The sequence below is a fragment of the Molossus molossus genome, unplaced genomic scaffold, assembly GCF_014108415.1.
Source record: "Molossus molossus isolate mMolMol1 unplaced genomic scaffold, mMolMol1.p scaffold_m16_p_12, whole genome shotgun sequence".
Classification (NCBI taxonomy): domain Eukaryota; kingdom Metazoa; phylum Chordata; class Mammalia; order Chiroptera; family Molossidae; genus Molossus; species Molossus molossus.
In genome coordinates, this window is record NW_023425347.1 from 68168167 (window position 1) to 68184318 (window position 16152).

Sequence of the window (16152 nt, forward strand, 5' to 3'; positions counted from 1 at the left end):
TCTCTCCCCCACCACCCCCTCTTCTGGGGATTGTCAGTCTGTACCGCACTTCCACGTCTCTGGGACTACCCCATTCCTCCGACTGTTATGTTCATTATATTCCACTAATAAGAGAGATCATATGATACTTGTCTTTCTCTGTTTGGCTTGTTTCACTTAGGATGATACTTTCAGGGATCATTTCTATAGTTTGTTACCAAACCATTATTATATGAAATGTTGAAGGGTCTTCTTGAAGAAAAAGAAGATAAAAAATATGAACAAACAAAATAGCAATAAATATATATCTATTGACAATTGAATCTACAAACAAAATGAATAAGGAGAACAGAAATATTTCGTAGACACAGAGAACATTTTGTTTATTACTATATGAGAGAGGGGTTGGGGGAATGGGTGAAAAAGGTGAAGGCATTAAGAAGTACAAATCAGTTGTTAGACTGACAAACCTCAAAGGGAAGGGGGGTGGGGGAGTGGGAAGAAATAAACCAAACAACTTATATGCATAAACAATGGACACAGACAACAGTGTGGGGAAAGGTGGGGGAGGGGGGAGCGGGGAGGAGGGGTCAATAGGGGAAAATGGAGGAATATCTGTAATACATTCAACAATAAATATAAGTATAAAGAAATAAAGGAAAATAACATTGTAGTCATTCACTGGTTGATAAATATTTGGGTTATTTCTACTTTTTGGCTATTATGAACAATGGTGCTATGAATATTTCTGTACAGGTTTTTGTGGACAAATCATTTCTCTTTGGTACATAACTAGGAGTGGAATTGCTGTGTTGTTTGGTAACTCTGCTTCACCTTTTGAGGAACTGCCAGACTATTTTCTAAAGTGGCTGCATCATTTTACATTCTCATCAGCTTTGTATGACGTCAGGCCCTTTTGGATTCTTATATTTTGTTCTCTCACATAATGTGTGTGTATGTATGTGTATGTTGTATGTGGAAATTGTGTTTTTATATGTGGATTTATGTGTGTGGTGTATGTAGTATGTGTGGTTCTGTGTATATGTGTGTATGTGTCTGTGTAACACGTATTTTGTTTGTGTATGTGTGTGTACCTGCACACGTGGCCTCTTCTGCATCAGAGTCAGGGATGGTGATACCATTTAGGTACGTACTGCATTTCCCACCCTTCCCAGAGAAATATTCTTGCTGGCCTGAGACAGATTTTGCCGGGAGCAGCCAGGCAGCCCTCAACTAGGCAGATCTACTGGTGGGTCCCAGGGCTTCCAAGCTTTAAAAGGGACAGTATCTCTTGTCCTTTCTAGTGACTGCCATATAAAGTAGTTTGGAATAGGGTGCAGTCTTGGAATGGAGTCAAGCTGCCAGCTGTCTCCTAAGGTGGTTATAGAGCTTGATTATTATGGAGGATTTGGAAGAAGACAAAACTCCTTGCCCAGCAAAGTCCTTTTCTTCATGATCCCTCTCTCTGGAACCAGCTTCTAACAGCTAGGTTCCACCACTTACTTTGTTGGGTGATTAAGCAGTTTATATAATTTTCTGAGCCTCTATTTCCCCAGATATAAAATGGAGCTAATAATATCAATCTTTTGATGTTATTGTGAGAATTAAAGTTATGTGATTTCCCCAAATATTGTAGCTATAAGAATTATTGTTTCAATTTTCTCTTTTTTTCATAAAAACTCTACATCATCTCTAGAACTTAATGCCTTTCCACGATAGTTTGCTTTTGTTGTCAGGTCTATATTTTCAACGCATTCCAGAAATTTTTAATATAAGAACTTAATAAAGATACTTGCATCATAAGCAGATACTTATTGTTCTTTGGCTTATGATCGAGTATATCAGAAACAATAAAATTATTTAACTTGAATCCCAAGATGTGGTATAACATAAAGGAGTTAGAAAAAAAAAAAAAAAGAAAGAAAGAAAGAAAGAAAGAAAGAAAGAAAGAAAGAAAGAAAGAAAGGTCTCTGCTCACAAAATAGCACATTATAAAACCACAGCCATTTAAAGGAGATGTAACTGAAATAGAAGGCATTACCTCCCACTCACTCTAGTGAGAAGAAAGAGAACAATTAAAATGAATATATTAGGGAGAATATTATTTTTATTTCAATATTTCCATTATATGTTCTCCAATTAAATGTTGAATAGAGTTCTTTACTGCAACTGAAACCCCAAGATAGAGTTTAAAAAGAGTGAATGGTAGAAGATAAAGGCAGCTCTTTTTTGCTGGGTGGAGGGTAGGCTTTCCTGACAAAAACAAAGAAGATGAGACATTAAGTGTTGGGGGAGGTATGTAGTTCCAAGTGAATCAACAGTGATAATGTCCCTAGAGGCTCCACCCTTTGTCACTCTTCTCTTTCCAATCTTGGCAGTACAAAAAGATTCTGTATGCACTGCTTTTTGAGAGGCCATAGAAGGGTGTGTGTAGAGGATGGTGGGGGAGTAGGGGAGTGAGAGAAGAAAGCATCTTTAAAATTCTTACTAGACATCATAGAATTTCAGAGTTTGAAGAGACCATAATGATCACCTGGCCCTAACCCTTGATGAACAAATGGTGAAAATGAGGCTCAGAGAGGAACAATTATTTTTCCTCATACACATAGCAAAGTGAACAGGACCATGGCTAGAATTCAGGTCTCCTCCAAGGCCAGAGCCAGCCTCCTAAACTGATCAGCCACATGGGTTGCTTTGATTCTGTAAGTGAAAGAGATCTGAGGACAGACAGGTCCAGGTGCAAATACAGGCTCCACCTGGTATCTATACGGCTCTGGACAAGTTGCTTATGGTCCCGATGCCTCACTTTCTGTGTATGTAAAAGACGATTATGCCTAGCTTTTAGAGTGGTTACAAGGATTAAGCGAGAGAAGGTAGGGTGAGTCACCCAATACAGCAACTGGCATCCCTTTTCCCTTCCCACTGCCCTCTAGCTTAGAGTTGACTCTTTACCAGGCCCAGGCCCGGCTGGTTTTCCAGAGCCTCTCAGCCTCTCCCCAGGGCTACCCCTCCCTACCCGAGAGCTGTGAGTGCCAGATCCAGGCATTGCCGTCACTCCTCACAGCAGTTGGTTGCTCACTCTGTCCTGCTCAGCACATTTGTATCCCCTCAACCTCTGTTACAAATAGCTCGAGTCATCTCCAAAAGTCAGGACCCAAACACTTATGCAAGCCCTTTCTTGAATTTGGTCAAGGAATCCAGATGCTTGTTCTGATTAGAGGAATTTTATAGATGACTGACTCCCACTGACCATGTCATCCACCCCAGTTTCCAAGGCTATTTCTGGAGCTGAACATTTGCTGAGGAATGTGCTTGGAACCTGAGTGCTTCTTACTCTGTTTGCTCTCAGTTGTCTCTTTTAAAAGGACCATGTGCAAATGTGATTTTTCCAGGCCAAGTTGGCAACCCGTCAAAAGTAGCTTGTATTAGTTCTTTTCATTCTCTCTCCTTTTCTTTACTGCTGTCCCTTCTCTGTATTTAGTAAAAAGATAGTGAAGGCAAAGAATCTTGCAAGTTACTATAAGTATTGAATAAGTCATAGTATCTGCAATTTATAGCTGAACAGGAATCTATTTATAATACTCCAGATAAGTAGTATGTATAGAATGCTAGGGAAACAAAGAGGAGGGTGACCAATTCTGCACAGGCTATTAGGGAAAACTTCCCTGAAAAGGTGGCATTTGGGTTGAGTCTTGAAGAAGCTGAAGTGTGTGAGCTTAGCAAGCTGGGTGGATGAGTTTCTAGGCAGAAGGAAGAGTACTGCAAAGGCGTGAGAAAGCAGTGTGTTTGGGAAATAATGAGCAATTTGGGCTGGCTGGAATACTGTGTTCTGGGAAGGGGAGAGATGAACAGAGCTTGGGGCCTGTGGTGGATAATAAGGTTGGAAAATAGGTTAGGAACAGATTGTTGACTGTGAACTTCTTAAGCTAGAGACAATGTAATTTTCTTTATACCCCCAGAGAGCCAGAAACACAGAAGATGCCCTGTGAATGCTGAAGTGGTCTGAGTCACCACTATCTTTCTTCTGAGTTACTACAGTGACCTTTTACTGACCCTCTCTTTACCCTTGCACCTCTGCAGCCTGCTCTCTGCAGAGGCTCTCGAGTGATAGGTTTAAAACTCAAGTCAGATCACATCACACCTCTACTCACCTCACTTCGTGCTTCCCCCTTGTTCTCAGCAGTCCAGCTGTGCTTGCCTCCTTGTTGTTCCTCAGACATGCCAGACACACTCCTGCCTTAGGGCTTTGCACTGGCTGTTGTTCCCTTTGCCTGGAAAGTTCCTACGTCAGATATCCATGTAACCCCTCCCTTACCTCCTTCAAGTCTTTGCTCAGATTTCTCCTCAATGGCAGCTACCCTGCACATCCTCGTTAAAACTTCCAAGTCCCCCACCCCAGCACTCCTGATGCCTCTTATTCCACTCTACTTTGTTGTTGTTATTCACAGTTCTTGTCATGTTCTAACAGACATATATTTTTCTTTTTAAAATTGTGTTTGTTGTTTATTGCCTGTTTTCTCCAGCTAGAATGTAAGTTTCACACAGGGATCTTTGCTTTGTTTATTGATGTATCCCAAATACCTAGAAGACTGCCTGGCACGTAATATGTCTTCACTAAACATTCATTCCCAGAGGCAGGTAAAAGGATAAGTAATATGGAAGGAGAGGCAAGTTTGAGGGGGAGGAAAGCCATAATATGTCCATTTTTGCACAAGAGGCTGTGGGACATCCAGGTAGAGGAGTCCAGCTGGCTGCTGGACATATAAATATCTCTGGGGCTCAGTACAGATATGAAGGAAGGATATTGAGATTTTGTTACTAAGACATCGGTAATGGTTCAAGCCACCTCCAGAGATACAGCATAATGTGAAAAGAGACTCCTGTCTTCCAAGGCAGTTTCAACAGCCATAATTACAGATCAGATTATTAAATATTCAATCGAGTTTGCAACAGTAAAAGCAATTTTGTCTAATTTCCCTAAGTATTAATATTTTGTGCACCTTAATCCTTTTGTTATTAAAAATGTTTATTCAATTAAACACTGATTTGTCAGATTTTTTTTTTTTGCAACTGATCTCACTATGTGTTAAGGCTGGAAATGTGAATGAATTGAAAATGTTTGGCACTAAGAAATAGCTTTTGCCTGCTCTTGCATTGCCTGAAGTTTCTGAAAAGAAAAGAGTGTGGACTTTGTTTTTGTTTTTTTAATTTTTTTTTCTTTATTGATTTAGAGAGAGAAGAAGTGAAAGGGAGAGAGAGATAGAAACATTGATGAGAGAGAACATCGATTGGCCGCCTCCTGCATGCTGCATGCCCCCCACTGGGGGTCGGGCCCACAATCTGGGCATGTGTCCTGGCCAGGAATCGAACCGGCGACGTCTTGATGCATGGGTCAATGCTCAACCACTGAGCCACACCAGCCAGACAGGAGTGTGGACTCTGTTAACAGGTGGACCTGGGTTGCATTTCTAGCTCTCCTACTTTCCAGCTGACAGAGGAGTTGCTTCATCTTTCTGAGCCCTGGCTTTCTCATCTCTAAACTGCAGTTAAGGTTACCTTGGGAATTAAACAGAGATAATATGAAACACTCAATACTTAGAAAGTACTTAGGAAAATCCCATTTCCTATGAATCCACTTCTTAAGGTGACTGATATTTTTGCACTGTCTTTCATCACTCTCTCTCCGAGAGCACTGGCTCCAGATTGGCTGGCAGCAAGCTGTAGGAGTCCAACTGATTCCTGGTGGCCTCTAGCTCTTGCAGCCCCAAGGAGATGGAGCACTGCTCTGGGCTCACTGTAATCCAGGGGAATCGAGTTTGCTTCTGTTATAGATAACCCACACTGGGGCGTGCTTACTGAAAATGGACTCCCAATTAACCAAATTCTGTGAGCTGTGCCAATATGAGCATGATGCACCAAAGCCAATTTGGTAACTTCTCTAATTTCACCCCACCAGGAGATCCCCTCCTCGTTGAGGTAAGTGAGGTCAGCTTGAAGCAGTCCCACCTCAGGAAGAGCAGAAGTCCCTGATTAATCTGCCTCACTGGAAGCCTTCTCTGCCCAGTTCTACAGTGTTCTGGTCTGGCAATCAGTGGAGCAAGCTAATTATTAGCCTATATATTTGCAGTTGTAGCTCTTTCCCTCTTTAAGAATGGGATATCAAACAGAACATTCTATGACATACAGAAAATAAAATATCTATTTCTTTATTATCTGTTCAGTTCCACAAATATTTTCTATTGCAATATACAGAATAGACCAAGTTTGATTTTGAGGAAGTTACAGTTTACTGGGAAGGAAAGAAAAATGATTCCAATATTTCTCTTTGTATTCTTCCTTGGACCCAGTGGCTTGCACGTAGCTATAGGTTGAGTGAATAAATGAGTGAATGAAAGGAATAATTAATGAGTCTAGGGTCTTCCTTATTTTTCTGTAGTTAGCATATTTGACATTATCTGACTGTTTTGTTCTTTTTCATAACCTTTCCGCTATCTTCTCTTAGAAATTACACATACAGGTATAGGCACACATTTACACATGCATACATTCTCTGTGGATGCTGGCTTTCTTATGAAGGGACTCGATTAAAAGCTTTAAGTGGGCCCTGCCAGTGTGGCTTAGTAGATTGAGTGTTGTCCCATGGACTGAGAGGTCTGGGTTTGATTTCTGGTCAGGGCATATGCCTGGGTTGTGGGCTTGATCCCCAGCAGGGGTGTGCAGGAGCCAATTGGTATTTTTCTCTCACATGGATGTTTCTATCTCTTTCCCCCTCCTCTCTCTCGAAAAAAATCAATTAAAAAAAATACATGTTTTTTAAAAAGCTTTAAGTGGTACAATTTTCCATTGTGTCATCCCAACCCGTCCTCCTACTCCTATTCCTCTGTTAAATGAGACCCTTTTGGATCAAGACCCCACCCCCCAGAGTAGAGACTGAGTCTGAATCATCTCTGTACCTCCAGTATCCAGCACACGGCCTGCCTCAGAGCCTGCCTCTGTCAGTTTGCTTGCACAGCAGAGAGAAACTGAGATTTTTGGTTGCATTGAATTAAAGCTTTCAAACTCCTTTTCCACTCTTCTGGGGACAATCAAAGAAATCATTTTCTTCTGCTTGTTTATTGATGGCTAAAGTCCCTTGAATGGGTACATAGCTACTTTTTAAAAATAGACTACCAAGTGAGAAGAAGAGGGCCTAAAGTTTCATAAAGTGTCAATGATACAGATTTATGTCACCTTAATAATAGTTTCTGAACATATACTATGTGTTAGCATATTTGATCCCCACACTTGGCTTTTGGTAGTACAGTAAATAATATTTCCATTTTACAGATATGGAAATTAAAATTCATAAAAGTTAAATGAAGCCCAGGTCCACACAATGATTTAATGGCTCAGTGTTAGAGATAAAGAAAGACCATAAGGTAGTAAGACTAGTAAAAGGGTAGAGAATTAAGGATTTGATAAAACTCAAGACAGAATTTTCTGATTTATCAGTTTTTTGATAGATTTCTCTGGGATGGTTCCTTAGTTATCTTCTTAGTTAGTTTCAGGAAATCCTAATTCTCATTTTTAAGCACAAAATTTTAGCATACTAATAAGTTCTGGGCAAAATCATGAAAACAGCATAGAATTTTTGTGGCATCCTACTGACTCACACCACAGTAGTCCTCTTTGGGTCCAGTACTTCTCCAGATCTGGTCCTCTGGCTCTGACCAGGGCTTTTCAAAGTATCATCATTCTCACTTTCATTGCCATGCTGACTCTCTACAGTCACACTAGCATATATTGCTGTCAGAATCAATGGGCAGATAACAAAGAGAGGAGGAATGTGGAGGACTGATCAGTAACCAATGTTAAAATGCTTAAAACCATTTCCCTAAATAAGTATGGAGTACTAATGACCTATTCAGAAGAGTTCTATGAGTGGCTACTTAGATTCAGGGGACAGCAAGAATCCAGGCATGGATTCATAGGCATGCAACCTGTGCAGCCTCACAGTGCCCTGAACTTAGATGAGTCTGTGCTTCGTTTAATGCCCTGTTCTTGCCCTCTGCAAAGTCTTAATAATTTTGAACAAGAGGCCTACATTTTTTTAAATTTTTGTTTTCTTTATTGATTTTAGAAAGAGAGAAAGTGAGAGAGATAGAAACATCAATGAGAGAAAACATCGACTGGCCGCTTCCTGCATGCCCCGCACTGGGGATCGGGCCCACAACCTGGGCATGTGCCCTGACCGGGAATCGAACCAGTGACTTCTTGGTGCATGAGTCAATGCTCAACCTCTGAGCCACACCAGCCGGGTGAGGCCTACATTTTTATTTTGCACTGGGCCTCACAAACTATGTAGTTCGATCTGTAAAAAGTAATTTCAATGGCAAAATAGAGCATCAAAGAAACAAAACACAATAAAATAAAACAGTGAGGAGCTAAAATTAAAGAATGGCTGCCCTAAGTAAACTTTTATACTTGACAGAAGGCTTTCCTATGCAGGCACTTGTGTGGGAGCCTTAGACTATCCAGGAAAGCAGCAGAGCAAGACCATTACTGCTAATTTCACCCGTAGAGCCTCTTCCTTCCCATTATACCACCATGTCCCACTTCCTCTTCCATTGTTGTGATGCTCTCCTCTTCAGTGTTATCCTTTATGTCAACATCCCACCTCTAAACTTCAGGACACTAATATTAAGACCTTCTTAGATACACTGTCCTCACTGTTTTATCAAAATCTATTTTTTTGTGTCCTGGATACTCAGGGCCTAAGTTTGAACCAGGTAAGCTCAAAAAGTCATATGTAATATATTAAAGGCCATTAGCAGCCAAACATGACTTCTAGACCTGCCATTTGCCCTCTCCTTTGAAACACTTTCCATATAGATGTGGGATGTCCACTAATAGGTGACATGTTCTAGGCTTCTCGGTGTCTGTAGAGCTTGGCCACACTTACTTTGAAGATATGGGTCTTCCCTCAGGCAAGAACACACAATGTCTGTGTTTTAGACCATTACTGTAAATTCTACCCTAGACTCTATTATTACCAAATTGAGTTATTTTGTTAAATGATACTTTGGGATGCTGTACAGTCCATCTATTCCTCTATAAATTGTAGAAATTATTACTGAATCAAGACTTATCGTCAGGAAATCGTATACTTGGACCAGATTGTTTTGAACTATTTTGTCTGCTATGCAATTGACTTTCACTGTCTTAACATTTTACCTGGAGACACCACAAAAAACAACCTTACAAAAAATGTTAGTGTGTTTTCTGTTAGGAACTTTACTGAGATCACTGGTTATGACATCTATCAATATCCCTATATAAAGTCCACATGAGCTCATTTGAGGAGAAATGTTTTGCTTCCTTAGATGAGTTAGGTAAGTTTCATGCACAGAATATGTGAGTCTTTGTTTTTGCTATGGCTATCAGAAAACTCAAAGCCAGGTTCATGACTTAACAGTATCTTCTGTTTGGGTACTTACGACCTAACTGATTGTGTTCTTTTTCCCTTGCTTCAAACTTTGACCTGTTTTCTTAATCTTGATTTTTATATTGTGTTCTTTTATTTTACAGTATTATGGTTTATATTTCCTTAGGTCACCTCATGTCTTTTGTGGAATGAAATAGAGCATAAAATTATAGTACACACATACAGGAATATATAATATGGGTGTTGTATCAAGGATTACTGATAAAGCCCAGAGGAAAAGCCAAAGATGTACATTTTAGGTGTCAGAACCAGCTAATAGGTCAAAGGATATTTGTGGTTGACAGAGTGGTTCTTCCAATGGCATGTCTTGGGGAAGCCTTAATTTTTCTTTAGGAAGAGCAGTCCTGCCTGCTGGGTCAGGCCCAGAGCTGATGGTGAAAAAGAGCACAACCCAGAACGCGAGGTTTAAGAGTTTCAGCCTGATCCTGTCATTCACTTGCTCTGGATTACTGGGTTAAACACTTCAATGGGGTCTTAGCTTCCAAAATCTCTAAAAAAGACAAAGTGTATTTTTAAGTATTACAGTGCATGCATTGTACAATTTAAAAAGGATTATATTGATTTACTAACTTTTCAGGAAAGAAAAGAAATGCTATGTTGATTATAAGACACAATTCCATTTCAAAAATATGTAAAATGTGAAAAAATAGATTTTTAAATGATGAAGGTAATTTTCTCACAAGGTTTCTCTTAGGATTGTAATAAGATATTAAATAAAAATGTGGATTTTAAATGGTAAAATACTACCCAAATGCAAATAATATTATTCAAGGGAAGGACTACATAGTATTGTTAATGCATTCTCCTCTTTTTTTTTTTTTTTTAATTCTGCATTTAAATATTACCTTTTGAAGAAATTTAATCTTCCATTTTAAAGATCTGTCTTAGGGATAGGAAGCCTCTAAAGTGAGTGAGATATAGAGAGTGCTTCGTTGTTGTTCCCTTTGAGCTCGCACTTTCCAGAAGCCAGAAGAATTCAGTGAGCACTTGGGTGTCTCTTAGGGCACCAAGCAAGCACTCTGTCACCTGTATAGGATGGTGGAAAGGGTATCCCATCACTGCAGAGAGTTGGATGTGACCTTTAGACCCACTTAAAATGCTTGCATCTAATTAACTTTTTGTTTTGAAACAAAAATATTTTATGAAGCTAGGATGGTTGTCCTTTATGGTGTACAGCACAATGAAACAAACACCTTTAGAGCTGAATGTACCCTAGGGAGAAATCTCTAAATGCATTTCCAAACCCTTCCCCAAGTATACTTTAGCACTTAATTTACTGAACATCTTTCTTGTTCCTGACTATGAGCTTCTGGAGGTCAGGGAAAAGGTTTTTCTTTCTGTTCCTTATGTTTAGCTTAGGCCTAGACTTAACAGACAAAGGAACTCTAATAAATTCTTAGTAATTAATTGAAAAAAATGACAGTTTGTGATGGGTCAGGTTCTTCTCAACGTGCTTTCCATTCATTTATCTTCTTGCACAGCAAACCTATGGTATAGGTCACATTTTTATTTAAAGAAAGAAGCAGAGCCCCTGAAGGGTTAAATGATTTACTGGAGTTCACGCTTGAAATTGGAGGAGTTGGGATACAAACCTACATCTTTTTGTCATTGTTAATCCTCACCTGAGGATATTTTTCCATTGACTTTTATATAGAGTGGAAGAAAGGGAGGGAAGGAGAGAGAGAGAAACATTGATGTAAGAGAGACACATCGATTGGTTGCCTCCTGCATGACCCCAACTGGGCCAGGGATAGAACCTACAACCCAGGTAGGTGCCCTTGACCAGGAATCAAACCCAAGACCCTTTGGTCTGTGGACTGATGCTCTAACCACTGAGCAAGACTGGCCAGGGCCAAACCTACATCTTTATGGCTTCCAAGGCCAATCCTCTCTGAGAAGGAGGGAAAGGGTTTATTTGGGTACCAGGGCACCATATCTCCTGAAGATAGATTGGCTGTATTCTCAGAAGAGCCACTAAATGTGGTGGCCAATATGATGGGATAAAAAGGGAAGAAAAGTAATATTTATTGAGCACATACTACAGGCCAAAACTTATGTTAAACTATTATAGATATTTTCTAATTTTATCTTCTCTATAATCCTAACAGATACCTATTCTTATTTATCTTTTAATGAGGAAGAACTTGAATCTAAAAAAGGTTAAGTAACTTACCCAAAGCAAGGTAGCTGGCAAGTAGCAAGCTATGATTTAAACAAAGTTTTCATAATTATAAGGTCTATGCTCATTCCACTGCACAATGATGGGAAGGGAATGGAGAAACAGGGAAACAATTTCACTCAGGCAAGAGTGACCAGCAGAGGCAAGAGGAAACAAGGAAGCATGATTCAATTTTTGAGAGATTCATCATTTTGGTTTCCAAGTTCCAGTATTTTCCACCCCTAAGAACAAGAGTCTGGACATTAAGACCAAAGCCTGCAGCTATTTAAGAATGTGCCTGAGATGTTATAATCAAGGGGAACTTTCTGCAGTTTAATTTAAAAAACAAAACAAATGAACATTAATAGTTATGTGTGCACCAGATATTTATTTCCCAGCCTTCATGCTGATCTAGCTAAGGTTCTTTCTGCCCATCTGAAAAACAAAAGCAAAACAAAAACCCTAAATGTTTGAAGCTACTCTTAGATTATGAGACAAGATTCTTTTTCTCCTTACCATTAAAAATATATAGTTGCATGGGATTTCAAAGAAAAGTGAGGGAGTGTTGTTAGATCAGTTGATGGAAAGCAACCCAAATGTCTTGCTCAGCACTGTGTCAGAGGGATTCCTGCCATCTTTGACAGCCACGCATTTGGGCTCATTGAATGATCCCCTGAAGGTGATCAACAGGGAGTGAGTTAAACACATTGCCCAGAAATTAACAGCTTTTTCAGTACAGTCATTTCCACCAGCTATGCTGGGAACTGTAAATATTCTAATTATTTTGGGACCCTGGGCAGTCTGTGGGTTGGGAAGTTTTCTTTTACATTTGTATTGAATCTGTTGCCTAAATTAACAATGTAGGAGTCATTCGTCCAGGTAGGCCTCACATGGGGCAGGCATTACATAGTATATCTTCTTTTTCCATCCCTTTCCTGGCAGCTCTCATGAATATCATGGCTCAAGGTAAAGCCATGGCAAAATCCAGGGGTTCTAACCTCTTCCTTGATGCTGATTTTCTCTGTGACCTCAGCAAAGACACTAATATCTCACCTCACTAACCTTGATAAGAGAATTGTTTAGGAGAAACATTAGCCATTCTAAGGCCTTCAATGGGAATAAGAGATTGAGTCCCCAGCAGCTGCTCTTAGGGGCTGTGGCAATAAATGAAACTGGAAAGATTGGCTAGAATCCACGTCACCGAGTGAGTTTTGTTAAGAGGCCTGTCCTACCTTTATTTTTGTTGTATCTCTTTCAATAGCAAATGCTGAGATTTTTATATGTGTTGAAAGGAGGAAAATACAATGCCTCCCAGTAACTTAGAACAATGGAAATTAGATTTTTCTGAAGTTAAACTCAACATAAAACTGTTTAGAGAAGAGATGTGGAAAATCATCTTTAAAAATGTTTCCAGATACATAAGACTGACTGGTTAACTAATATAAAGAAGAATGTGTTGCCCTATGGTGGGCGATACTCCTGTGAGTCATAGACATGGGAGTTGTATAGCAGTTCTGGGTGGGCCTCTGATTTGGAAGCTCTGATCTGAGTATTCCTTAGGTTTAAACCTGTTTTAGGAGCCAGCTGTGGGGGCTAATGGAGGGGCAACTGTAACCCGAAGGTTCTAGTTAGGAAATGAAACTTAGTCTAAAATGTCATTTTTGAATTCATTTTGTGGGTACCAAGGGGTGAGCTGACAGGGAGAAGTTGTAAGACAGTATAAAGGCTATTTGGCAAAAGTGACTTAAACCCAGGAGACCTTGGCTAGAGCCAGCCTCCTTCTCTTTCTAGCTATGGAACTTTGGGGAATTCACTGCACCTCTCTGGCACTCCGTTTTCTGACCACTTGTTCAGCCTCACATTTATCACTCTGTCCCATTTTGTACTTTATCATTCTAGATTGCTGGACTATTTTTGTTAGCACCATGTTTTTGTCTATGCTACCTCCCCTGCCTTCAGCTTAGAGTACCACCTAGGCTCCCTCTGTGCCTCCTCATTACCTGCATTCCTGGTGCCTTCTAGGGTTAACCCACATTTGCCAATCTCTTAATCACGGAACTTGATTTTTTCTGCCAGCTGCCTCTACCACTAAATGTGCCTCCTCAGCTTTGATCCCAGAAACTAGTGGAGGTTTCTGAGGTCCCAGAATGCCTTGGGAAAAGTGACTACTTAATGCCTTGACTACTTAATTTCTCAGTCTTTTATCAGATAACTATAAGGATGTCATTTAAAGGAAAATATACATGTGAATAGTATAGTTTCAGAGGGCAGGAACAGTATCAGTAGAGAGAAATGATAGAAATATATTGTTAGACATTCCTAATAGTAAATATTGTTAAAGAATGATTGAATTCCCATATAAGGCAGTGAACTTTCTATCACTAGAGCTATTCAATCAGAGAATGAATGACTTCTGATCACAGAAAGGGGATTTTGCCCTCCATAGTAGGAAGATCAGATAGATGGCCTTTAAGATCTCTTCCAGTACTGATATCCTTAGCTTTTATGATCATCTCAACAGATGAGTAGGTTAGAAAGTGACAAATGAGAGGACCAAAAGCTATAATACATTTGCCAAATTTGAAGCAATTTCAGAAAAGTATTAGTGTTGACATCATATGCAACCAAAGATTATTAAGCATGCATTTATTTATTCATTCATTTAGTCACCTTTTAGTGAATGCATATTATGTTCCAGGCATACTACTACACACTGATGATATAAGAGAAATACGACTCAGTCCCAATCGTGAAAACAGCATAGACCAGATGATGACACATATGTAAACAAATAGATATAATACAATGTGTTCAGTGCTATAAAGAAAAGGCATATAATTGTGGTAGGAGCATAGATGAAAAATAAATAACTTATTGCATAGGTCTGTGATAACTTCAGAGAGGAGTTGAATCTTGAAGCATGAGGGAATTTAGCAGGATAAAAAGGGGAGCTGGTCATGCATTTTTCAGGCGGAATAACAGATTTAGCACAGGCATTGGGATGTAAAAGAGCATAATTTGTTTGGGAAAAATAGGAGAGAAGAAGGTAAATAGGATGAAGGAAAGGCAGGCATTCATGCTAAAAGAAGGGAGGCAAGATTCTGCCAAAAGGCTTTTAATAGCAGATTTAATGTGATTTTTAGATTATAAATTTTGTGGCTCTTAGAAAGAAGATGCTAAGAAATGGTAGCTCCCTCCCTTTCTATTCCTTCCTTTCCTGTTCATGGATATCTAGATGGGTTAGAGGAGGGACCAAAGGCTTCTCATCACTCTCCAATGGTCTGACCAAGGTATATACATGCTTACCTGACCTTTACCCTGGCTTACTAGTTGTCAACTGTGCAGAGCCCAGTTGTATTAGAAGGCATGTTGTATCAGGGGAGCTTATAAGACTGGCTGGAACTCATTCCCAAGAAATGGGCTATGGATCCCAAGAAAGCTGTGTGGTTATTGAAAATGGATCCCACATTCAGATTTGTCTGTTCACTCACTATCTGTACATGGACCAATAGTGTCTCTCACAAAGATGAGAATTCAAATGGACACTGTTGTTGTTATGATAAATAAAATGTAAATTTCTTTGAAAACTTCACTGAATTAATTGTATCTTTTTCCATTGCATATATCTTGAGCAAAAAATACAAATACTGAAAGTTTGAGGAAAGTTTTTAAAATGTAACAGTTTATTATCTATGCAAAAATAGGCAACCAGTAGTCTAATTGGAAGAAAGTTAAGTTCAAACCCCGACTTTTCCACTCAGCCTTGCACTTTTCACGGCGCATTACAATTTACTATTAGTCTGTGTGTCTCCTCAGTTGTGGGTTTCTCTGAGTCAGATATGGTCAGATATCTTACTTATCTCTATGACTCTAGAATCTAGAACTGATATTGGCAAACTAATAGAAGCTGATACAAGCCTGCAGACCTCAGAGGCTGTGTACTGAATCTACTAGCCATATGACCTTGGGCAAATTATGTAAGCTCCCTGAACCTTAGTTTCATCACAATAAATAAGAGATAACAATGCATTATGTTGAAGCATTGTTGTGAGGGTATAGGGTGGTAATATATATAACAGGATCCAGCACAGAGTCTAACAAATTGCAAATGCTCTGAAATGTTGCTATTTTCCCTTTCTCCTCTCATCCTTAGCATTTGATGAAGGGTGACTGTGATTTTTTTCATCAAACAAGTTACATTTTCATATTTACACTTTAAGAATTACTTATGAGTGGAATCGTGAATTAGAAAGTTGTAATAGAGAAGGGGAAGAGGTTGGGGAAACAGAGAGAAGAGGAGATAGTGGCCACAGGAAGGCAAGTTAAAGAACCAGTTCAGTAATATAGATAAGAGATGAAGAAGCTTGGACAGAGATAGTGGAGGTAAAAATGAAGAAGAGGAGCCCTGGCCAGTTTGGCTCAGCGGTTAGAGCGTCGGCCTGCGGTCCGCCGAGACCCGGGTTCGGTTCCCGCTAAGGGCACGTACTTCGGTTGCAGTTTGTCCCCGGCCCTGGTTGGTCGTGCGGGTGGC

At 39.7% G+C, this 16152-nt stretch overlaps 1 protein-coding gene and 1 pseudogene across 2 annotated transcripts in view; both read left to right on the top strand.

Moving 5' to 3' along the window:
• The window catches only part of AGBL4 (ATP/GTP binding protein like 4), a 1033620-nt gene that overhangs the window by 445126 nt on the left and 572342 nt on the right, over nucleotides 1-16152 (top strand). The window lies entirely within an intron of this gene.
• LOC118627467 lies at nucleotides 159-246 on the top strand (annotated as a pseudogene).